The sequence below is a fragment of the Halichoerus grypus genome, chromosome 11 (genome assembly GCF_964656455.1).
Source record: "Halichoerus grypus chromosome 11, mHalGry1.hap1.1, whole genome shotgun sequence".
Taxonomy (NCBI): Eukaryota; Metazoa; Chordata; class Mammalia; order Carnivora; family Phocidae; genus Halichoerus; species Halichoerus grypus.
The window spans coordinates 16,805,186-16,827,562 of record NC_135722.1 but is presented as its reverse complement, the minus strand read 5'-3'; the positions used below and the strand labels follow the sequence as shown (position 1 = coordinate 16,827,562).

General features: G+C 54.6%; 1 protein-coding gene across 2 annotated transcripts in view; it reads left to right on the top strand.

Annotated features, from left to right (window-relative positions):
• The first annotated feature begins 2,166 nt into the window (after positions 1 to 2,166).
• The window catches only part of TSPAN18 (tetraspanin 18), a 180,794-nt gene continuing 160,583 nt past the window's right edge, over positions 2,167 to 22,377 (top strand). For both annotated transcript variants that reach the window (XM_036097703.2, XM_036097700.2), the window contains exon 1: positions 2,167 to 2,434. The gene's annotated coding sequence lies outside the window, so the exon portion shown is untranslated. The remainder of the gene's footprint in view (positions 2,435 to 22,377) is intronic.

Here is a 22,377-nt window from a genome sequence, read left to right as displayed (position 1 = left end):
GCCTGGCCTGCGGAGCTGGAGGTGGGGGCGTCCCTTTCTGTTCTCTTTCAACCCTTTTGATCACAACTTGGAGTCTCAGTTTGTTGCTAATGTGTCTTTAACACCTTTCTAGCCCTTGTTAATCTCCCTTTACAAGAGAGTGGGGCCTTGGGCTCAGCACCTTCCTTAGGCAGCTGTATTTTGCTGGAAATTTTTTTTTTATTGTGGTTAAATATACATTGTTAGAATTTAATAACACTTTTATTTTCATTGTATTTATTTTTATGGGACCTTCTATTTATAGTAATGTGATGCTGGTTTTCCATTTATGGGAATGATATAACATTTCTTTGTAAAAACAAGTAAAAAAAAAAATAACAAAACAAGAGTTGATTTAAAGAAAGCTATTAAGCAAAGAGCCTTATCTGGTGCACGGATTCTTGATGGAAGCAGGAGAACGGCTGAGGTCTGGGAAACTCTGACTTGGAGCTGGGGCTGACCTCCCAGTTGGGCGGCTTAGTGGTCCAACTGGCCTGCTCTGCCTTCCGCTCCCGGTGCTTCCCTCCCCCACTCCCCCCTGCCGGCCTCTGCCAATCCCCCAGACCCTCAGAAACTCCATCCATTGCTCCTGTCTCTGGCCTCCACCTCCCAGGCCCCAGCACCCTCACTAGAGGCTGAACCTTTTCCCTCTTTAAATTTATGTGGCGCCTCCGTCCAAGGAGGCCCACACAGACTGCCTCTTCCAACAGCATTCCATAAACGCAGAGCCTGTGGGGTTTTTCAGCGCAAAGGGTCAGCCTCCCCCAACCCTGTTTTGGCAGCAGAAGGGGTGACCGTGGAGGCTGAATCCGTTTAGCGTTTTGCTTGTCCTTGTTTTACAGAAATTGCGTTATCAGAGATTTTCTTCCCTTGAGTTAAGCATTGCTCACTCGGGGTCCATTTGAAAGGCGGACCACGTTTATTTCCTCCAGTCACACCTCTTCAATTTACCCGTTCTCAATTTACCCCAGGACTCAGTGAATGGGTTGAAAGGACCAGACATCCTCAAAGTCCTTAGAGGGGTGTATCCTTTTCCTGGAATGTGGGTAAGGAAAGGCAGCGATTTCCTGCCCCTGGAAACTGCCCTGGGGCCCGATATTACCAACCCTTATACCCAAGACTGGAATAGGTTCAAAGCCTATCAGTCACTCACTCTTTAGTGAGAATCAGCTGACCAAGGGGCCCCTTGCAGAGCTCCGGCCTGCGTGAATCTCCAGGGCCATCAGGCATTGCCCCGGGGAAGCTTCAGAGCAGGGGCCCCAAAAAAGAGCTCCCTAGGGACGAGGAGTGGGCATCCAGAACCCCTCTCATCTGGAGGGTTACCAAGCACTTTCACTTGGGCTGTCCCCTTCGATCTGCTTGCTTGCTCATTTCGTCTGCGGCAGGAAGTTCAGAGGTTAAGTGTCTCAGTGAAGTCCTGTGTCAGGGGCTGGGGAGGGGGTGTGTGGCTGTGGCAGCGGAACAAAGATGAAAAGATAAGTCCTGAGATTGGAGACACAGCGCGGGCCTCTCGCAATCAACTCATTTGCATCTGGTCTGGGGTCAGCCCCGCCCCCTCCTCACCGGCGTCCTCGGTCTCTATTATCCGCAGCCCGCCGAAGCAGCCTGGGCAGGGTGAATCCCTCCGGCTTTCAACAGGTACTCCCAGGGCAGCAGGAGGCCCAGGAGAAGCAGCGGGGTCCGGATGGACGGTCATCCGCCCTCCAACCCTGCAGTCGGTTATGAGGGGCCAGCGTGAAAGTTTCCCCGGAATAAATACTCCGGGTCTAGCATGCCACTCTCCCCACTTCCCCAGCGGATCTCCCGAATTCAGACGAAGCGAGGGCCCGCGGAGCAGGGCGGGAAGGCGGGCAGGGGGTGAAGGACGGGAGCAGGGCAGAGGGTGGCCCCAGGGCCCCGGAGCGAGGCCTGGATGCCGCACCGCAGGCCGAGCCCGAGGCAGGGAGGAGGCGAGGGGCAGCCCGCCGGAGGAGACGTGCCTTCTCGGCGGCCGCCACGACAGCGGTGGCGGCGGCGACTGGAGACTGGCGGGGAGGAGGTTTGGGGAGGGGAGGGAGCGCGGGGGAGAGGGAGGGACGGAGCGGTGGCTGGGAGGTGGGGCCGGCGGGCGGGCGGGCGCGCGGCTGCAGCTGCCGCCGGCGTCTCGGGGGCTCCAGGCTGCGGGGCGGACGCAGCGCCAAGCGATCCACAGCGGAGCCGCGCGAGGCCGCCCGAGCCCCGGCCCCGAGCCCCGAGCCCCGAGCCAGCGCCGCCGCAGCCTCGCGCCAGCCGGTCCGCGGACACGCCGCCGCCGCCGCCACCACCGGGAAGGCAGCCGGCGCCGAGCAAGTTGCGAGCGCGCCTCTCCGCCCGGGGAAAGTTTCCCCCGCGGCCGCCGGCGGGAGTTGGCGCGGGGTCCGGCTGCTGCTGCTGGAAGGTAGGGGGCTCTGCACCTCCGCGCCCTCCGTGCGCCCCGCGGCTGCGCCCCCGGGGACTTGGAGACCCCGGGCGCGCTCCCCCCCGGCGACTGTTGGGCACGGTCGGGGGTGGGGATGGAACGGGGGAGGGATCCCAGAACGGTCCCGGGGAAGCCCAGAAACCAAGTTCTACTTAAACTAGCCTGGGGAGGGGGCAGGGGAGACGTGCTCGCCCCGATCCCCGCCCCGGATCCCTGCCCCGAATCCGCGGGCTAGAGGCTTCCCCCCAGACAGGTGCAGTCCCAGTCGGCGCTGGGCGCTCTGGGTGGGTGAGTGGGGGGCGTCGGGAGGATAGCGGGGGGTAGCAGGTGTGGTTAACAAGATTGGGGTCTCAGCGGGGGCTGTGCCCCGAGGGCGGGGGTGCACACCAGGCCACTCTGTAGGAGGTCAGGTAGAGACTAGGGATTAGGAGCGAGGATCCGGGCCGGCAGGATTGTTGGGCCCAGCCAGGGCACCGAGGGCGGGCCGCCTTTGGGGTCCCAGCAGCCGGGCGGGGCGGGCGGGGCAGGGGCGCCACGCTTTCCTCCCGGGTCCCCCTTATCCCGTACGCGGTGTGCGCGGTTTGGGGAAGCGAAGCGGAGACTCCGTGGGTGCTCGGTGGATCCGAGCCTCTCTGGCACGTCCAGATTTAGGGTGTATAATAGGAGTCCTCTGGGAGGGTTGCTTGGCTCGGGTGGGCTCGCGCCAGCTTTGGATCCCCGCTAGATTGAGGTGAGTTGGCCCCCGCCAGGGGGAGCCCTTCCCCGGCCCTTTCACCCACAGGAAGGCGAGTCCTGGTTCCTGCGAGACCATTGCACCGAAATCCAGGACCTACAACCACAGACCCTCCAACACGCGCGGGGCTCCCACGCGGAGGAGCACCCCCCGCCCCCGTCCGACGGCGGGGTAGAGGTCCGAGCGTGAAGCTGGTGTGCACCGTGTGCAGGAAAGCTTGGTAGTCAGGAGGTGGCTTTTCTTGGGGAGCAGGCAAGGTGTATGGGTGAATAAAAAATTCACCCCCAGAAAAACAGCAACGAGAGAAACTTTAACAGCGAATTGGTGTAGAGAAAGGGGATGAGAGGATCAACTTGTCGAGGTTTCTTTGGGGTCTGCAGCCCAAATTGCTGAATGCACCCTTCTTGTAAAAGTTGTACCTTTGTTTCCTGGATGTGGCCAGATGGTGTGGGCTGGATGACGGTCTTGGGGTACCCCTCTTATCCATCCTCTCTCTGGGCACAGTAAGCTGGCAGGCACAGGACCCGGGTCATGAGGGCCCCTTAAGGATTTCAGCAGTCCGTGCTGAAGTGGTGGATTTCTCAGACGGGGACAAGGGTCCCTCCACTCTTGGGTCTGGGTCTACAGGCCACGTTCATCAGGTCATTTCACAGCTGTTAGTGGACACCTGTGGTGTGTCCCGTTTTCTGACCTCAGGGCCCCCGTGAGTGGATCCTGTGTATCTGTGTCGCGGCCTTGGGAAGCAGGACTGCTGCGGGCATCTCTGAAGAGCCTTAGCTTTGTCCTGTTAGGGGCTGCTCGACATTGAACGCAGTCCGAAGTGCGTCCTCTTTCTCTTTAATTCCCTCCCTCCTCCCTGCACCCCAAGAGAGGACAAATGAGCAAATCAAAGACTGGGCAGTGGCCTCGTAGTGGCCGTGGGAAGTTTTCATGTGTCTCTTGGCTAGCAATGTGTGCTCACTGGACAGCCCCTCCCCCTCCCGTGTCCCCAGAGTCCCCTGCAAAGGTGATGGAAATGAGGGCAGTCCCGGAAAGAGAGTTAGTTGAGGCTCTGGCTTTCCATACAGCCCACCACATGTTTTTGCTGGATGTTACCAAAATGCTGTAGGGCCGAGGTGCCATAAAGAAAGATCAGCATGATTTTTATTTTGAACAGAAGGGGTGGGGGGAGGAGACAGAGGAAAGGGTGGAGAGGCCCGATGGATGTCTCTGGATATGTCTTCAAGACATTCCACGGGGCCCGAAAACAAAAGGAGTTTTGGGTCGTGTTTTGTTTTTAGTGGCTCTTATTTCTCTGCAGGGGAAAGCCTGCCAGGCACAGCCCTGCCCCTGGGACCTGGGTGTGAGCACGGGCCCCCGAGGGCCGGCAGCTCCTGTGTTGTACCCCTTCTTTCTGTCCCCCACCCACGGCCCACCCCACCTGCCCTAAGGAGAGGAGGGAACTGAGACCCCAGGGCCGCTGGTGCTTGCGTTTGGGTAGCATATCACGTGTGGACCCGGTGTAAACTCCAAGATCTCTGATTCAGCAAAATTTCAAGTCTTGGAAATTCAGTCTCCTTATCTCCCTGTCCCTAAATCCATTCCAACACTGGCCCTCAGGACATCTTTACCCAACCCCAAGGCTGAAATGGCAGTCTACTGGGGCACTTTCCAGAAGCAGAAGTTCCTCTGGAGTTAGAGTTAGGATACTTTGGGTCATCTAGGAAGTATTCCCTCCTCCTTTAAAAAATTCCACGTCAGCCTAGAAAGAGCTACCAAGTTACTGGATGAGGTTTTAGTGGTGTGGGGGTGGGCTGGAACACAGGGTGCTGGGCGAGACAGGAGGGGAAGGGGTGTTGAGGCAAGGAATTATGGCAGGGATTTGTGGGAGGGGGTAAGGAGGGGAAGAAACAGCAAGGTTTGGGGGCTGCTTTGAAATCTACCTTTTCTGGATCAGCAGTGCGGTTTTGGGCGAGTCACTTTCGGCCTTGAATCTGCTTCCCCAGTCTGTAAACTGAACGTGTTGGCCCAGGAGATCTGGCTGGGCTTGCAGCTTAAAGGCAAGAGGGTATAACCTCTTAGGGAAGCAGGCAGCCCTTGCTCTGCCTTGAGGCCAGTGGAGAGCACCTCTCCCGCTGTCTTGCCCCACCCTGCCCCACCCCTGCACAACAAAATGTGCCAGGTTTCCGTCCCCCATCGGACCGCTGTTTTGGACAGAGAAGGTAATGTCGGTGACCAGTGCTTGCGTGTCTAGCCCTCACTCCCCTTCCCTGAGGAGAGCACATGTTGGTGGCTGGGCCGCCCCTCTGAGGGACCCCTCTTTCCAGAGGGCTGCTCTTCTGGCCTATTTCATCAGTGGAGAGAAGGAAAATCAGGAACATTTGTTCGTGCTCAGCTGGTACACGGCAGAGGAAGGGGGGCCTTGGAAACCAGCACTTTGGTCCCCCGGAGCAGATGATCGGTCGATCGGGTATTTCTGCAACCTGATGCCATGGAGTAAACCTGGCAGCTTGGATTCCTCCTGCTGCACGGGCTGGCACCTTGGACCTGAATCAGCACTTGGATCCCGCAGCGGGGGGGGGGGGGGGGGGTGGGTGGGGTAGGGGGGTGGGGGGGATGGGTGTGTGTGCAGAGAAGGAAACTCTTTTTGAAAAGAAAGGGTGAGATGATGAGCCCCAGTGTTTGCAGCTAGCAAAGTAGGTCTTTCATGTCAGCACTGATTATCTTAAGGTCCAACCCTTGTCCGTTGTCTGCACCCTAGACTGCTGTTTTAATTAACGAATTGAGCAACTTGGAGATGAGCATAAGCATGTTCACTGGTCCTGCGCGCGCATGCATGGACCGAGAGGCAACAGGGGGTGTGGGAAGGTCCCCGAACCCTGAGTAAGGAGACTTGTGTTTGGGCCCTGATTCTCTTGCAAATGGAGCTTTGTGACCTCAGGGAGTCACTGCCCCTCTCTGAGCCTGTTTTGCTGTTTCTTTAGCAGCAATATTGTGTGGTGGTTAGGCTGCCCGGGTTTGAATGTCGGTATTCTCCTACAGATTGGCTGTGTGACCTTAGGCCATTCAGCCTCTCGTGCCTCAGTTTCCTGATCTGCAAAACGGGACGAATCATACCTCATCAGATTTTTTGTGAATCGTCAATGAGATAGAACATGTGGAACACTTAGGACAGTGCCCTGCATGCGGTAGATGCTCAGCAAATGTTCGCTCTCATCACGGTCATTACGTGAAATGGGAGGGGTCAATTTTGATTCTTTCCAGCTCTGATATACTGGGGCTTGGCGCGCGCACGCGCATGTGTGTGTGTGTGTGTGTGTGTGTGTGTGAGGGCGGGGAAGAGTCTGCTTTGAGAATGGAAGACACGAGTGAATAAAATAAATTGCTTTTTTCCCCCTTCCTTTCCCTCCCTCACTGAGGGACGCCCGAGTTAAAACCTTGTGAGTATTTGCATGATAGCCCCATCCCCATGGCAGGAAGCCCAGTGTGACGTCACTGAAAATATCCCGGCTTCTGGCACTTGAGGGATGATATTTCCTCCCCTAGTGTTTGCCCATCCTCTCCCTTCCATCCTTTGTTTCCCGCCCTGAACCACAGTATGAAGACCATATGTGCAGATAATGAGTTTAAGCTGATAAACAATTCCCAGAGTCACCCAAATAAAAGGCCGTCTTGCTAGAAGACACTTGCGACTTTAAAATAAATAACCTGACTTCTCTGCTCTGTTGCATTACATCGGACCGGCCCTGCTTCCCTCTTTGTCTTCTGCCCCTTGGTCTGCTGCGGACACATGGGCCGGGCCAGTGTGTGTTCTGGGCTTTATGGGCCCCCGGCTGGGGGCAGCCTCCTCCCGCTGCCCCTCTGCCTCACCCCCTCCAGCAAGGCTGGTGCCCTGAGCCCTCCCAGGGATGATCTTCGTGGTGGGTCACGTTGTGGGCATGTTCACCATCGACCAGCATCTAGACAGCGCTTCATCCCATCTGCACCCACCAGGCTGGTTCAGATCTCGTCCCCATTTTACAGATTTAAAGTGAGGCTCCGAAAAATCAAGCGAGAAAGTGGTTGTACTGGGATTTGAACCTAGGTCGATCTGTTTGCCCATCCGGGGCTCTAAACCCCTGTGTGATATTTCCTCCTCGTGTATTATATCAGACAGAACCTCCTGTGAGCCCCAAAGCCCCAGGAATGATAGCTTTGAGATTCCGTCAGGCCCTGTCCTCCCTGCTTTTGCTCGGCTTCCAGGCTCAGTGCCTGAAGAGACTCTTTTCTCCTGCATCGATTTCTCAGCCATCCGAGGGACACTGAGGGGGAGGAGTTTTGGGGGCTAAGGCTGCTTCCAGGAGCGAAATGACCTTACTGAGCAACAACAGGTTGTTAGTGGAAGAGGATGCATGTTGGAGTCACAGATGTGAATTTGAACCCTGTTTTTGCCACCCACTGGCTTTATGGCCTTGGTTTCCCTGTCTGTGAAAAGCAGAAGAATAGCTACAATGTAGCAATGACACCGTTCAGCTAAGTATCAGCTGCCGCCGCAGAGGACTCCAGACTCCCAGTGGCTTCACACCGCGAGTGTAATTCCTGCTCACACGACTGGTCTGGGGTGGATCTCTGCTCCACGGGGTTACTCAGGGACCCAGGCGGATGGTGACTTCACCGTCTCTGTGGCTGCACCTTCTGGAATATATGGCATCCCTAGTTACAGCCGAGGGGCAGAGAGAGGTGGGAAAGGCACTCTGACACCCAGCTGCCTCAGCCAGAAGGTGACCCCCATCACACCAGCTCCAGTGCCTTGGTCAGAACTGTCACGTGGCCCCCAGCCAGCTGCGAGGGAGGCTGGGAATTCCAGGAAGTGCATGAAGATTTGCTGAGCACTAACTCTGCATTTACATTTCCCAAAGAGAGTACTTTGAGGATTAATTGAGATGATGCATTTAAAGCTTCTAGCATAGACCTAGTATGTAGTCAGCCCATAAAACATGGACACTTCCGTTCCCTAAGAATCCATGGTATGCTTTGCTCTTTATAGATTTCAGACTGTGTACATGGAAGTGATCACAGGGCAGATCGTATAGTGTCCATAATACACTGGAGGGAGCTTGCACGCAGAGGAGCCAAGGGACTTACAAATGAGGACACAGCAAGGACACTACTAAGCTGGGCCGTTGACCTTCATTCGGCCCAGCGCTCCCATGGCCTCCTTTGGCTTACTGAAATTTACTGCCCTGTGAACTTCCAGGATCTTCCAGAACCTACCTCTGATATCTCCTCCTCCCATTGCTAATGGCATGGAGGGGAGACTGCAGGACCTATCTGGATGCTGAGGGAGAAGGGTAGGGGCATGAGGTGAGAGAAACCATAGTGGTAGGTATTCACAGTCAAATCTGTGGGCATTTGCCGCCCCCCCCCCAACTGCTTCGGGAGTTACTTTGGAGTTCTTAAGCTTTGGAGCGTGCCCCCCCCGCCCCCCCCGCCCCATGACACACAGTGTTACCTGTGGTTCCTGTCCCATCTGTGCAGCTCCGTGCTGGCCCTTTTGCTCCTTGTGGGATTGGGCAGGGAACAAGAAGGAGGGCCTCCAGCCATGATTTTCTGCCGGCAGGAAGATGGTCAGACCCAGGTTGGAATCCTGACCCTTCCACTTAGTGCTCGTTCATTTTTCTGAGCCTCAGTTTTCTTGTCTGCAAAATGGGGAGCATACAGGAAGCCGTAAGGCTAGTCAAGCCCTGGTGCTTAGTAGGTGTCAACATGTTTGCATATCTCTTGTCTGCCACTTGAGTAAGAGGAAGAGATGCCTTTGCAAAGCATCAGCACCCGAGGAGAGGCTAGAAGTGGGCCTAGCACCCCGGCCTGTAACTCTTACCTCTTGGATGTGGCGGCACTCCGGGCCACCCGCCCCGCCCCCGCCATGGCCTCAGCCTCTGCTCTCCTGTTGAACTAACATGGCTTCCACTGGAAATGGGAGAAGAATTTGAAGCTCTGGCCCTTGGATCTGGGCCTGTCTTTTGGAGTCTAATTACCAGATGGGTGCAGGGCCCGGGGTGCTGCGGAGCACCCCCTCCCATGTTGCTGCCTTTCTGGCAGCGCTCTCCCTGGCAGGTCTGCTCCCCCTGGCAGTGCGTCTCAGCCTCCTGGGGGATGAGCACCCCCCCACCCCCGCCACCTGGTGCCTGACATTTCAGGCCCCCCCCAGCAGAGCAGGCCCGGGCGCTCCTCTGCTGAGGCTTTAGCCTGTAGGGGAATGAAGCACTTCTCCAGCCAAAACATAAACACCTCCAGAATAATGAGGATTAACTGTCCCCCTTAAAGGAATAGCCGGTGGGCTGGACACCGGAGTGGAAGGGTCTTTGGTTAGGAAGAGAGTGGTTCCTCCAGACGGGATTTTGAGGGGGGCCCCCCCCCGGGCATAGTGGATGCCTGCACCTGGGGCTGAGGAGAGTGGGCTTCTGCCAAAGCTGCCACCAAGATGCTAGGGAGGTAGGCTGTCTCCTGCCTCTCTGAGAAGCACTGGCGGGCGTGCAGGCCACTGAGGCCCGGGAGTTGGGCATCGCGGGGCCCCTCAAACACCCCTCATTCACTCCTGCCCCCTGACCTCACTTGGCAGCCTCTGCCACCTGAAACACTTGGAGTAGGGCCTTGGAGCAGCTCGAAAGCCCTAGAGGTGGCTGGTTTCCCAGGGCTGCCGTGACAAGGGGCCACAGTTGGGAGCTGGAAGCAACAGGCATTTCTTTGCTCCCAGTTCGGGAGGCTAAAAGCCTGGAATTAAGGTATTGGCGGGGCTCTATGAGGGGGTCCTTCCTTGTTCCTCCTTAGCTTCTGGTGGCTGTTGGCAATCCTTGGTGTCCCTTGGCTCATGGATGGGACCCAGTGTCTGCTCCTTTCATCACATGGTGTTCCCCTGTGGTCCGTCTTTGCTCTCCTTATGAGGACACCAGTCCTACTGGATTAGGGCCTAAAGACCTCATCCTAACTTGATTATATCTGGAAAGACCCCATTTCTGAATAGGGACACATTTGCAGGTACCAGGGGTTAGGACTTCCATGTATCTTTTTGGGGGTACACCATCCAACCCATAATAAGTGGGTACTGGGATTGCCCCATTTTACACCCAAGAGGTCAAAGAATTGGCCCAGGTTCCTATGACTATACCCCTGGCAGGTGATTGGTAAATCGGTCTTGGTACATTTGTGTTTTCTGAGCAATAAGGTGGGGATTTATAACCACCTTCTAGCCCAGCGAGGAGCGGAGAAGAGGTAAATGTTTGCATTAAAGCACACTTAGTCCGCAGCTAAGCACCTGTCAGATGCTGCTATCCGGACAGGTGGGATGTCCGGTCTGGATTCAAGGAACATGGACATATGTGAATTGTAACCAGTTGCACGTAGGATGTTTTCTAGAAATAACGATTTGAAATGACTGAATGAAAGGCGCCAGCGACGTTCTTCCAACCCACCTTTCTGGAGTCTTGTCTGTCTTTTCCATGTTCTCCTACGTTAAGAATAGCCTATTGAGACAAATCGTCCATGCTTGCTATTTATCCTGGGTTCTGTTACGCGCCAGAAGTCGCTGTGACTTTGGCAAGTAGGGCTCTTCTCCCCAGGGGCAACGTCTGGGCCTCTCTGCTTGAGGAGGGGGCCTAGGGGGCCTGAGCAGACAGCTCTGGGCTCCAGAGCCCATCCCAGAGGAGCCCCAGAGGGTTTGGGGGTTCCACTGATGCGGTTGAGGGTTCAGATACGCAGCCTGGTCCCCATGCAGTGAAGGCAGAGGAGACAACATGCAATCAGAGGTTGGGAGTCCAGCTTCTGAACATAAGGGCCTGGGTTCAAATCCTGATTCAGTCACATACCATGGCCTTTGTTTGGCCTTTGACAAATTACTTAACTTTTCTGTGCCACCATTTCACCTCCCAGAGTTTTATGAAGATTAAAATACACAAATGTATCTCTGAGGATTGAATGTGACACTTCAAAAGGTTTCAGTGAATGCTGGAATTATTATAGATATTCTATTGTCTGTTTCCATCAATGGAATAAAGGCGGAGACCCCATAGGGTGTAGCTCGGTGCCTGGGGCTGAATCAATGCTTATGTACATGCTGAATGAATGAGTGAATGAGGGGATTCTTCATCCCAGCATCTTTGTGATCACACCATTCCTTGCTATGCACTGAGGCTTCTATCCGTATGCCCCTCGTCTGTGGGGGCACCGAAGATACAACAGGAACAAACCCAGCAGGGAGCCTTGGGTGCCATGGAAAGCTCAGGAAAGCCACTTATGTCTGGGAGCAGGGGCAGCACGGGCCTCCTCATGGAGTCAAGCACAAGTTGAAGCTTAGAGAAGGGGAGATGGGGAGACGCTGGGGAAGGGAAGCCTGGAAGGTTGTGGTCGCCTCAGGAGGTGGCCACATTTACAGTATCGAGTGTTCCCATGGCAACCAGAGACACTGCCCCACTGTCCCCCCACCCACCAGACCAGTTTTGTTTTTTTTTTTTTTTTTTAGGTAAACTCTACGTCCAACAAGGGGCTCGAACTTACGACCCTGAGATCAGGAGTCAAACGTTCTACCAACTGAGCCGGCCAGGTGCTCCTCCTCTAGGATTTTTACCTAACAGGTGCACCCCACTCGAGGCAGCCCGGATCTATGAAAGTGCCAGCTGGATCAGGGGGCCCTCATTCAATTTCCAGACAGATTAGTTCTTGGATTCCCATTGCTCCCTACTGCCTTAAAAATAAAACTCAATTTACGGAAGCTCGACTTCCACACTTTGTTAGGAAAAACATCTGTTGTGCAATGTGATCACATTGGCCACCTTGCTTGTGACCCTTCAGTGGATTCTTAATTGTGTTCAAAGGCTTTCTCACAGCCCCTGCCCCCTCCCACCCCAAGCCTGCCTCTCTGCTCCAGCCCACCTGCCTCCTTGCTTCCTTCTGTCGCCCCCACTTGCAACAGGACCCCTCTGCATGCACTGCCCCCTCCCTGCGATGCCTTTTCCTCCCTCTTTAGCTACCAGACTCCTCCTCATCCCTTGGAACCCAGCCCCGGCAACACCTCCTCCGAAAGCCCTCTTTGACTCCTGCGTGGGCCAAATTCTCTTCCTGTTGCCTCGGATCAGGCCATTGTTGACTTTGTCCCTGTCATTCTTTAATGTCTGCCTCCCCCACGCTAGTGCAAGCCCCAGAGGGTAGGGGCCACCTCCCCCCACCCCCCAGACTGCGGGCACAGGCCTGGGTAGCTGGCAGGTGATCAGGAGGCGCCTCTCTTCATTTCCTCCTCCGCAGGCCAGTCTTTTTCAGGTTGTTTTGGGTAATGAGCACAGCTAACGTGTATCGATCGCTTGCAGTGTGCCAGGCGCTCCTCACTGATCAGGCGATCAGGTCTGATCTCATCCAATAAAATCATGGTTTACAGTCCCAGCTCTACCCCTTACCAACTCCACAGCCTTGGGCAAATTACTCAGCCCCCCTGTGCCTCATCGTCTCACCCTTAAAATGGGACTAAAAATAACACCTAATTTATTGAGTTGTTGTGAGGATTAAATCAATTGATTCATGTCAAATTTATTTTCTCCGTTTGGGAGGCTAGAAGTTCATGACCAAGGTGTTAGTTAGCTGGTTGGGTTCGTTCTGAGGTCTCTGTCCCTGGCTTTCTGACAGCTGCCTTCCTGTGTCCTCACGTGGCCTCTCCTCTGCGAGTGTGCCTCCCCAATGCCTCCCCGGTGACCAGATCTCTTAGTGTCCCGGCTCTGGTCAGATTGGATTAAGACCCACCCCACTGGTCTCATGGTAACTTCATTGCCATTTTAAAGACCCTATCTCCAAATACAATCACATTCTGAGGTACTGGGGGTTAGGGCTTCAACCCATGAATTTGGGGGGAACACAGTTTAGCCCATAACACCTTCTAATTCAGTATTATGATTGTCCCCATTTTATGGCCGAGGAAACTGGGGCACAGAGAGGTTAAGTCACTAGCCCGAGGTCACACAGCTGGTAAGCACAAGTGTAGAAATGCGAAGCCAGGCGGTGTGAGCTGCCAGCCCACTCAAGCCGTAGATGGTCTGTTTCCCGGCTGTGCTCCTCTGGGGGGCACCGGGGTCTTACCTACTGGAGCCAGCCTGTGTCTCAACAGCCAGAGTAGGGAGGATATCAGGATCCAGAGGTCTCAGAGGTCTCTCACTTGGCCCTTTGTACCCTTCCAGCCCTTAACCCCTTGTTCCACGGCTGCTGCCAAACCTTTGCCGGAATGGGGACCTGTCCTCCTATTCCCAGGCTAAGAGAGAGGTCAAGGCCGTGAAGGGGTGGGAAGGAAGTGGGAGGGTCTCAGGAAGGGAGGGTGATTATCAATCCCGGGGTTTTCTCCCTCTCCCTAGTTCATTGATCTGATTTTCCAGGAGCTCTCGGAAGCTCTTTGAAGATAGTCATGTTTTACTGGTGAAAGACAGGGGAAAATCATCAGAGTCAACATAATAAGAGAATAACAACTGGAACAAAGGTATATTCCGTGGAAACTAACTCTCAGTCTTAACCCAGGCCCCTCACCCGGAGACCACCGGGTCACTAGCTTCTTACCTCTCTGGAATTGTTCGCTAGGTGAATGGGCACGTGTGTGTACACAGCACCCTTCATCACGTGTCCCCGGGGGCGCTCCGTCCCGGGGCTCTGCATCCCTCGCTGCCTTGTCTTAGCTGGGTGGCTCTCAAGGCAGACCCTGAGCAAAGATTTGGGTGCAAATCATTTATGTATGAGGTTGGCCCCAGAAAGGGAAGTGGGCAGGGAGGGAAGGAGAGTCAATAAAAGATGTGCTGGGTAGCCCACTGCTGGGGGCAACCGGGGCCCCTCCCAGCGACTGCCGGAGCACACTCGCCGTCATCCCAGCGAGTGGTCACCAACGTCTGTCTCTCACTGGTGGACGGTTCCTCCTAGGACATCAGCTTCTGGAGACTTCCAGCCTGCCTTCAGGCCAAGAGACAGAAGGGGGTGCTTGAGGAGGGGCCGCCAGAGTGAACAGAACTGTTCCCTGAGCTGTAGAGAATCTCCAGGCTGGACCATGGGGGTATGGGAGAGGCACGGCTCACGCGTCTGCTCTTTCCCTCGTCCCTCTGTGATGGAGGCCTTCCATCCCACTGCACCGGTAGCCATGAAGCTTTTGCCTGATTCCCCAGGGATGAACAGAAAGGGTCCTCTCACCCCCCCCTTTCCTGATGCCCCACCAAGTAGACAATCTGTGGGGACCACCTGTTGTGGTGTGGTCAGCTGGGTCGATAGCCATCTCTTCTCCCCCATAGTTGCTTGGCCCTCTCTGGCCTCTTCCTGCCCCCGCCCCTGCCCCACTTGGTCCCCACAGATGTCATTGTGACGCTTTTCCCTCACGGGGCCCAGGGGCCCAGGTTAGGTGGGGTCCGTGGAAGAGCCCTGGTTCCTTCGGGTAGGACCTGTGGGAGGGAGGCCAGCAGGTCATGACATAGGGTGATTTCCACCTGCCCCCAGGGTTGGATGAGGCCATCTGTGGCAGATCAAAGGGTTTTTTGTTGTTGTTTTATTTTCTTTTCCAGCGGCTTCTTGCTGGGGAAGTGGGCTGAGGAGCCAAGGCAAAGAGAGAGATCCCTGAAGCCATGGCCTGCTGGCTTGCTCTGGGAGAGGCTGGATGAGCTAGAGGTCCCGCTTCAGAGGGGCTAGAGCTCGGGCGCCAGGTGGGAGCTGCCCAGGGCTCTTCCCCCATCATGTGGCCCAGAGACCAAATGCGGACACTGGGGGCCGAGTTCAGAGCCTGATGCATCTCAGGAGACCTTGGAATGTGGTATTGCCATGAAAGGGGGGTGCAGAGTGGGGGCACCAGGAGCTCTGGACTGAAGCCCAGCCCCCTCCCCTCCAGGTGAAACGTCGTTGTCCCCCCTGTCCCCCAACTGAAGAGACAGGGAGAGCACTGTACTGGGAGTCCAGAGTCAGAGCCTGGGTCTAGTCCTGCTTTGGCTCCAACCAGCCCTCCGCCCCACCGTGGACTTCCGACATCTCATCCACATACTGGGGAGTGGGTGCTGCTTTTTTCTGGGTCTTCCTCCGACTCGACAGTCTCCTCTCAGAGTCTCCAGCGGGGAATATGACCAAAAAGCCTCAAATCCCCTGGAGAAAAGCACTCAGGAAGCCCAGGCGTGGTTGTTGATGGAAGTGGGGTGTTGTTTAAATAAATTAAGAGGGAAAGAGGAAAATCCATCAGCATTATTTTCAATAGCTGGGATGATATGCATAACATTTCCTTCCTTTCATTTGATAATTTTTCCTTCTCAAAGTAGTTTGAAGAAAGAAAGTGTCTGATGCTTTGCTACACAATGAGCTCAAATAAAAATATTCTTTTGAAAAAGTGGTTGCTATGTAATCGAATTTAAATAATGGGCAATTTTTGTTTCTAAGTAGCCCGCCCGCTCACAAAGGTCTGCTCAAACCTATTTGAGAGGTACATGGGTGTGCAGAGAGAAAAAAAGCTCGCTGATAGAATCTTTTTGGCAAAACAATAATAATGCTAATAATATATTTAAAGTTGTGTGCATGAGTTCACTCGCGTCTGCTGAGTTGAAATGTACGGGATTAAAATTAACCAGTCTTTTGGAAGGAAGAGTTCCAAAGGCAGCTGCAGCGTCCGCATGGCATTTGAACGGGGGCTGTCTGTGAGTGAGTGGAATTCTGGCTTCTGGGTCCCCTAGATCTGAGTTCAAATCCCGACCCTCAGCAGCTGCATGATCTTTGGCAAGTTTTTTACCCTAACTGAGCCTCTGTTTTCTCATCTGGGAAAAAGGCCACGACACAGGCCCGATCAGGTACCTCACCTGGCACTGGGTGTAGGGCGACCTGCCAAGTGGGCCCTTTTCCCTTCCCTTTTCTCTCCAGGAGCACAGCAGAATTTTTCCAGGTACACACTGGACCCATATACGTGATCCCATTTGATGCCCAGTCAATCCCACTGGGAGGAGATTTTTAATCCCCATTTCATGGAAGGGAAGCCCGAGGTGCTGAGATTATGATACGGCCCAGTTGGTGGAGGGAGATATGAGAAAAGGGAGGGTTTGTCTGAACCATCCCGCAAGGCCTGGCCCTTCCCATCCCAAGGGGAGTGTTGCTGTGAGGTCTGCGGAATGCAGAAAGGGGCTCCCAGTGTGGCTTGGAGTAGGCGTGCATTCCTTCCTTCTTTCTTTCCTTGTGTGTGCACTAGACTTTTCCTGAAGATTGGAGGCTGAGGGTAGCTAGCCACCCAGGCAGCCCTGTGCAACTGAGTCTCTTCTGGGTCTTCAAGCCCCAAGCCGTACCCACCACAGGTAACTCTCTGGCTGGGGCTGGGCCCTCCCAAGCTCCTCCCCAGGCTCAGGCTCCCTCTGTCCCTCCTTCTGGGGACACAGGGTTTCTGCTAACTCTCTGTCACACCTGGAGGACCCCCTGCCCCTCGTGCGGGTGACTCAGGTGTGGTACCCCCCTCTCCAGTGGCCAGCTCACCTCCTCTCCGAGGCCTTTTCTAGCTGGCCCTGGCCATCCCGCCCTGACACTCCTGAGGCTGCCTAATTCCTAGGCACTGACTAGGCCTTGGTCCATGGACCATCCTTAGAAGGCGTTGTTCTTAGAGCCCTCCTGTGGGGAGTGGCAGGTCATCCTCTTGGCTTACGTCTGTCTTCTTGTCCCTGCTGTTGGTTAACAGGAGGCCGTGAACAGAAGTAGCTCTCCTCCCCTCCCCACCCCCACCCAAAGAATTCGGGAGCCGATGATGTGTGTGCGTGTACATGTATGTGCTTGTGTGGGTTCTGCAGGGCCTTATGGCATCACCAAGGGCTGAACAACTATACCTCTGGGATGAGGAGAAACAGGATTGAGCCAAGGCCTGTCCCCGCCGGTTCAGTGGGTAATGGAAAGAGAGCTGTGTGGAGCGGTGGTCAGAGCTGGGGGCCTGGGGTGCAGTCCTCCTGGGTGAATTCCGGCCCTGCCACTATCTGGTTTGTGTGACCTCAGGCTGGTTAATCTGATTCTTCCTTCCCCTTCCATGGAAACTGGCTCCCAGTGGGAGGTGGGTGGGCGGCTGAAGGAGGGGAGTGGACACGCCGTGCTGAGCAGAGCACGGGAGAGCCCGCCTGGGGCCACGTGCCCACCGCCAGCAGCCAGACCTCAGGAGTTTGGGGAGCGGTGAGCTAGACCTCCAAGAAAGGGGTGCGCCGGAGCTGGGAAGGGTCCCAGCACTGCGGCCATTTCTGGAGGCCTGCCTGGGATGGTGGACATGGACGGTGGACAGGGGTGTGGGGGGCCGGCCTTCCTCTGCTCCCCCCACCCCCCAGAGGCCCACAGCTCCATAGAAGAGAAAGACTCGAGGTGAAGGCAAAGCTGTTCCCGAGGGAGGAAGTACTGCTGGACCCAGTTTCGGGCACATTTTGCTGAAAACGGCCTCAGAAGGCAAATTTGCAGATGTTAAGGAACTTTTGGTATTTTTGAACCGTCCCCCCACCCCCCGCCCTGGCCCTTTCTTTGAGTTTTAGCACGAGGGAAGGGGGAGGAACAAGAAGGAGCCATGTGGCCTGGTTGAGGGGAGAAAATGAGATTGCTTGGTTTCCCTCTGCAGCCAGAGGCACCGTGAGTTTCTGTGCAAATGTTAATAAAGATGGAAAGCAGTAAGACAGCGGGGCCTCCTGGGCTGCCGGAGACACGGCCACGTGGACGCCCCTCCCTGGGCTGTGTGCATTATCGCTTCGGAACAGGGCAATTCTCGGCTATGTCGGATCACCACTCTCAGCTGCACTGGGGAAAGTCTCTCTCTTATAGCCCAGGGACCAGCAGGAGAACTCGCCTGGCCTGCTCTTGGCCGCGGCCCTTGTCTGTGCGCTGAGATCCCAGCCCACAGCCAGCCTGGGCGCTGTCCCCACTGTTTACTGCTTAGCGGGGAAGAAGCGAAACAGATGTGATGGGTTTGAGCTGAAAGAGGTTACCGTCATGTGTCTGCCTTTTTCTGGTGTATCCTAATTGGTTGCAAAAGGCCCACTGGAGTAGAGAGAAAGAACCCCCAACTGGACATGGGGAGGTGGTTCAAATTCTAGCGTTGGTGCAGCCTTGCTCGCTGACCTTGGGCAAGGCACTAGCCCTCTCTGGGCTTGTTTGCTATCTATAAAACCCAGGGCAAAACCCAAACCCAACCAAGCAAAAACACACCAGTGCAGAGACAGATTCTTTTCACAGCTAGCTTAGCAGCGTGGGTGTCGGGGGGAATCAGATTCAAATAAACCAAAGAATGAGGCCGGGCTTGGGTTTGGTCCTTTCTGTTTTTCTATAACCATCCTGAGTGTAAGAAGGCTGAGCCACGTAGAGTAGCAAGGGTTTCCTGGGCCAATACTGAATAGCAGGAGCAGCGTGATGTCGTCCCCGGATGGCAAATAATTTTCATCCTGAACGCCAGCTCTGGTTGATCGGTAGGACCTGCTCGAGTCCAGCAGAAGGGTGGGACGGGATGTCTGTTGTGATGGGAGGAGGGTGGAGAGCTAGCACACAGGGGAGATTTGGGGAACCCTGGGGTGCTGGATAGAGCCTTTAGGAATTGGGGAATCGAGGTGCTCTACTGTCACTAGCTTGGCTGCTGAATGACCTAAGGCGATGGTTCTCAATTGAGCTAGATTTCAAAATAATTATTCCTGGGTGTGTCCATCCTCGGGAAGTCTGGTTGGTCCCGAGTGGTTGGACTAGCGCAGTGCTGGGCATGTGTATGTTGAAGAGACTGCTCAAGTGACTTTAATGTAATTTCCTCCGGATAGAAGAGCACTCACTAAAGGACAGCCACATTTTACACATCAGTATAGGGGGGATTAGAATTTTCCCCCCACTATTACATTAATTTGCGAGGTGCCAGTATGCTCTCAAGGAGGATGGACTAAGAGGAACAAAGCACACAGACCAAAGGTGCAAAACGATGGCCTATAGGCCACAGCAAAGCTGCATGAAATTCACCCAACATTGACATATTGGGAAATGTAACCAAAGATGAGTATACACTGACCTTATGACCCGACAATTCCACGCTTAGGTATATATCCAACAGAAATGCATGCTTATGCGTGCATTTTCCCAAAGGGCATGTATAAGAATGTTCCTAGCGTCACTGTCCGAGACAGGCAATACCTGGAAATGATGCAAATGTCTACAGAAAGTAGAATGGAAATAGTCCCACGGTGGAGTACTACACAGCAGAGAATAAGTTCCTAATGCTGACAGTGACTTGGAAGAGTCTCAGAATCCCAGTGGGGAATAAAAGACACCAGATGTGGAAGAGTCCACACAGTGCGATTTTATTTATATGAAGTTCAAGGTCAGCCAAAGGAAGCTCTGGTGTTAGAAGTCACAATAGGGATAACCTTGGGGCGGAAGTTGGGGAGTACCTGGAAGTGGCATGGGGGGCTCCCAGGGGCTGGTCTGTTTGTCCCCTTATTCTGGTTGGTACTTTCATAGGTACGCTCAATTCATCGATGACGATGAACAGTCATCGCCCTGTTCACTTCAGATCTGTGTACTTTTCCGTGTAAATGTTATATTTCAATTTTAAAATTCTATCAACTCAACAGAAAACACAAAGCGGATTCTAACCCATTGAAATACTGAGAGATGTAGCCAACAACGCCAGATTTCCGCTTTCCTTGATAAATGGGATGTTCTGAGAGCCTGGGCTCCCATGTAGCAAGAGTGGGCTGAGGTGAGCAGGGTTTTTGTTGGGATTTGCATTTGGAACCCATAAGAAAATGCGGCCCTCTGGGACTCCCAACCTCTGTCAGAGAGAAGAGCTTTGCAAGTGATGGGTGAGTTAGAAAGGACCGAGGTCCTGGTCATGCTGGGGTACAGTTCTGTGTCTAAATTTACCATCTTGGTGACTTTGGGTGTTATTTAGTCTCTCTAAATAGCCTCAGTTTACCCATTGGTAAAGTGGGAAGAGTCACACCCACATCCAAGGACTGTTTCGGGGTTAGGACAAGACCAGGGTTTGAAAATGCACTGCCTGCCTGGTGGCTCTGGATGTCTGCAGAGCTGCATCTGCCCACTCCCCCAGCCAGTCTGGGGCTGCCCCCCTCCTGCTGCTGGGGGAGGAGACGTGGTGGATTTGAGGTGTGGCCACAGTGTTCCCTTTGCTAATGTTGGGGTGGGAGATGGGAAACCCGTTCTCTGGGGCCCCTGCAGTGCCCTCCTCCCTGGCCCAGCCTGTGCACCGGTGCCCCCCTCGCTTGGGAGGGCAGGTGCCTTCCTCTGGCCGGTCAGGGCCAAGTGTGCGGGCGAGCTGAGGACCACGGCAAGTTCTGCCAGTCTGGTGCTGGGCATTCCGGGACAGGCAGGCACCTGCTTTGCCTCGTGGGGCGGCTGGTGCCGGGGACGTGCTATCTTCTCTCCCTGCTCCTTCCTCCTCCGTCTGCTGGCAGCAGCTAGGGCGGCCCGGCCTCATGGGGCATGGCTCTCTGGGATGCAGTGCTTCCAGGCGCATCTCCCGGGGGGATCTCTGCTGCCTTCCAGAGGTCCCCAGGGCAGGGGGGTGTCCTAGAGGTCCCCGGGGCAGGGAGGTGTATGAACCTAGGGACCTGCACTCTCCTGGCTTCAGTAGCCCTATCTGGAAGATGGGGGTTAACCAAACCTGGCTCATCCCTGGGGCTCAAGAATCCTGGCTGTGGTTGTGCATCTTATTGGGGCTGTTATTCCAGGCCATGAGAAAGCACCGAGTGGGCCATTTGGGGTTGACGCTGGTGTAAAGGATGTGGTTTGAAATGGCCTCTTTGTCTCAGAGCAATCTGTTTTGATTTATTCAACTGTGGGAATTTGAAAATGGCCCAAATGTTTTCCCTCTTGTTCTCTTTCTCCAGCACGCCAATTTCCTTGTAGTTGCGCACCCCCCAATCCGTCTTGCTCACTCATCCACGCTCACACTCGTTCACACTCATCTTTTCACACCCAGTTAAAGGGCAGGTGGGACTAAATATGGCTCGAATGTTTTCCCTCTACCTCAGAGGCTCCCGCTTTCTCAACTGTGTACGCTCATTCTCACACCCAGACTCCCCCGGCTCCATGTTCCTCTCTCGCTCTCCCTCACCCCCTCACCTCCTCACCCCCTCACCCTGAGCATCAGCAGAGCCACAGAGCCACGAGGGCAGGAGACCTGGTTCTCGCTCCGCCTCTCGTACCAACCGGTTTCATGGCTGTGTGATGTGGGCCAAGTCGCTCAACCTCTCTGGGCCTTAGTTTCCTGCTTCCCTGCAGAGGCAAAGCTTTCAGTTTATGCTTAGAGAGATCATCATTTTCTTATGCGTTATCTCAGATGTTCTGAGATAAGGTTCCTTCTGCATCTTAAATTCCCTGACTGCGCTGTTGAGTGGATTCAGTCTCATTCCACAGCCCGTGTGCTGACCTAAAATTACTCTGTAGCCTTTTCCTGGTACTGAGGAGACTTCATTTTATTTTGAGCTAGGAATTCACACAAGGTCAGGAGAAAATAGAAAGTTCAAGAGGATGATTCACTCTTGACTTAAGGGAGACATAATGTCGTGGCATCTCGCTTGGACTTGTTCCTTTTACTTCCTCCAGATGTCCTCAGCAGAGGTGACTGGGGAAACGGGGGGGGCGGTGGTCAGTTTGGCACTGCTAATTGGGGAGGGGTGGTGGAATCAGGGCAGAGACCCTCTGTTTCCTGCACTCAACCCACCAGAAGGATCTACTTCATTCTGTGGCCCCCTGCACCCTGCCCCAGGCTCCATGGACAAAGAGAGCTAGGATTCATGGAGAATATACACATGGCATACACTGTCCTGCCGAATCCTTGCAATAGGTCTACAGGTCAAGCGCGAATGTTGTTCCCATTTTAGGGATAGTGAAACTGGGGTACGATGAGGCAGGTGTCACAGGGTGTATCGGACAGACCCACAGACCTGGGTCTTCAACTGGACAGTGGTCTGAGCTAAGCTTTGATCACCAAACCGTGCTGTCCTGAGTGGCCTAATGGTGCCAAGGTGGCGTGGGAAGATGAGATTTCAGGACAGAGTCTGCGTTTTAATCCTGCTCTGCTACAGATTCATTCTTTGTACCTTGGGCAAGTCCCTTACCCTCTCTGGGCCTCAGTCACCCATTCTAAAATAGAAGTGAGGGACCAGTTGGTCCCCAAGTCCCCATTCAGCATGGTATTCTGTGGCTTTCTGGGGCAGGATATTTCAGGCAGTGATTAAGAGTCAGG